This window comes from Mauremys reevesii, linkage group 7 (genome assembly GCF_016161935.1).
Source record: "Mauremys reevesii isolate NIE-2019 linkage group 7, ASM1616193v1, whole genome shotgun sequence".
NCBI classification, from domain to species: domain Eukaryota; kingdom Metazoa; phylum Chordata; order Testudines; family Geoemydidae; genus Mauremys; species Mauremys reevesii.
The window spans coordinates 76,150,166-76,152,806 of record NC_052629.1 but is presented as its reverse complement, the minus strand read 5'-3'; the positions used below and the strand labels follow the sequence as shown (position 1 = coordinate 76,152,806).

The 2,641-nt window shown below is 53.2% G+C and overlaps 1 non-coding gene across 1 annotated transcript; it reads right to left on the bottom strand.

Annotated features, from left to right (window-relative positions):
- Positions 1-1,284: 1,284 nt before the first annotated feature.
- On the bottom strand, positions 1,285-1,437 carry LOC120369596. The gene has a single exon (XR_005583268.1). It is a non-coding gene; the product is annotated as a 5.8S ribosomal RNA (ribosomal RNA).
- Between the last annotated feature and the right edge of the window lie 1,204 nt (positions 1,438-2,641).

Sequence of the window (2,641 nt, the reverse complement as noted above, 5' to 3'; positions counted from 1 at the left end):
TCTTTTCAACTTTCTCTTATGGTACTTGTTGACTACTAGTCTTGTGCCAGTATTTAGCCATAGATGGAGTTTACCACCAGCTTTGGGCTGCATTCCCAAGCAACCCGACTCCAAGAAGACTCGGTCCTGGTGCGCTGGGAGCCACTACTAGCCTCTCACCGTCCACGGGCTGTGCCTCGATCAGAAGGACTTGGGCCCCTGAGAGCGGCACGTGGGGAGTGGGTCTTCTGTAGGCCACATTTCCCACGCCCCACCGCGGGACAGGGATTTGGCGCTGGGCTCTTCCCTGTTCACTTGCCATTACTGAGGGAATCCTGGTTAGTTTCTTTTCCTCCACTGACTAATATGCTTAAATTCAGCGAGTTGCCAAGTCTGATCTGAGGTCACAGTCAGCTGGGGACACAGAGAGGATGGTGGATGCCCCTCCCCGTGGACGTGCTTCGGCCCTGGAGGAGGCCCGATCCAATGAGCTTGGGGAAGAACGGCCCAGCGAAGGAGAGCGAGAGCACAGAGATGTGCCGAGATGGGCACGGGCACTGGGGTGAGCAGAGGTGGAATGGACAGCACCAGGAGTGCATGTGGGAGGTCATTGGCCAGGGAGAGGGAAAACGACCAGCAGGGGCATCGGACAGAGGAGATAGAGGGGGGGTTCGAAACCTGGGCTCCCTCACAAACCCTCTTCTCTTCCACCGTCATGCACACCTGCCACCCGCTCCTTCTGCCCTGACTTTCTGTCACCCTCCTCCTCCTGGAGAGTCTCGTCCTCACTCCGACAACGCCCTGGTCCTGGGCACCATTGTAACCCAGGAAAGGAGAGGGAACCAGGACCCCGCGGGCAGCCGTGTTGCCACAGACAGCCACATGGGGCAGGCCCATCTCCCCTCGGGACCCGGGAGCCGGCACCCACAGCCGACCTGGTTCCCTGACCCCCAAGACAACATCCCCCAGAAACTCCCTTGTCCCACCGCATGAGTGGGGCATAGAGGAGCAACAGGAAAATGAATAGGGTGACAGGGTGCATGGGACAAGCTCCCTGAAGCAGGCACTCTGGGGCATTGGGTCTGAACTTAGGGAGATGAAGACATTGGGGAGAGTCATGGGCTCCCCTCCCGACAGAGGGTAGTGGCAGGGTGGCTCACGTCCCTCCACCACCAGGGGAGGAGGGCCATGTCTGAGGTAATGTGCGGATGTGCGCCCCCAGTAGAAACAAAAAACCTAGATATAATATATATATATTTTTAAAAGTTACCTGCCACTGCATCCGAGGGGAGATTGACCTTCAAGCAACACTCAGACAGTCGTAGGCCCAGGAGGAACCCGGGGCCGCAAGTGTGTTCGAAGTGTCGATGATCAATGTGTCCTGCAATTCACTTTAATTCTCGCAGCTAGTTGCGTTCTTCATTGACTCATGAGCCAAGTGATCCACCGCTAAGAGTTGTCATGAGGCATTTATTTTTGGGAGGCTTGCGCCTTTTTCCCCTGGGCAGCCAAAGCCATGCTGGTGGCGGGGCGTTCCTTGTCCGCACCATAGATTCATAGACTTAAGGTCAGAAGGGACCATTATGGTCATCTAGTCTGACCTCCTGCACAATGCAGGCCACAGAATCTCACCCACTCACTCCTGTAACAAACCCCTAACCTATGTCTGAGTTATTGAAGTCCTCAAATTGTGGTTTAAAGACCTCAAGGTGCAGAGAATCCTCAAGCAAGTGACCCGTACCCCACGCTGCAGAGAAAGGCAAAAAACCTCCAGGGCCTCTGCCAGTCTGCCCTGGAGGAAAATTCCTTCCTGACCCCAAATATGGCGATCAGTTAAACCCTGAGCATGTGGGCAAGACTCACCAGCCAGCCCCCAAGAAAAAATTCTCTGTAGTAACTCAGATCCCACCCCATCTACCATCCCATCAGGCATATTTACCTGCTAATAATTAAAGATCAATTAATTGCCAAAATTAGGCTAGCCCATCATACCATCCCCTCCATAAACTTATCAAGATTAGTCTTGAAGCCAGATATGTCTTTTGCCCCCACTACTCCCCTTGGAAGGCTGTTCCAGAACTTCACTTCTCTAATGGTTAGAAACCTTCATCTAATTTCAAGTCTAAACTTCCTAGTGTCCAGTTTATATCCATTTGTTCTTGTGTCCACATTGGTACTAAGCTTAAATAATTCCTCTCCCTCCCTGATATTTATCCCTCTGATATATTTATAAAGAGCAATCATATCTCCCCTCAGCCTTCTTTTGGTTAGGCTAAACAAGCCAAGCTCTTTGAGTCTCCTTTCATAAGACAGGTTTTCCATTCCTTGGATCATCCTAGTAGCCCTTCTCTGTACCTGTTCCAGTTTGAATTCATCCTTCTTAAACATGGGAGACCAGAACTGCACACAGTATTCCAGTTGGGTCTCTGGCCTGATGTTCCCGAAGGGGACCTTGGGCAGGTTTTGGGGTGGGAGCGGAGGGGGCCGCAGATTCCTCTTTCTCTCGCTGCCTCAGCCCGCCCACCTGTCCCCCAGGACATCTCACCCGGCCAGGGCAGCCCTCCTCAGTGCCCGCCCTTCATACATTACGGTCACAAGTAAAGGTGGTTCGGTCCAGGCACTTGGCTCAGAGAGGCCAGGCGGCCGTGGCCACGTGCAGACT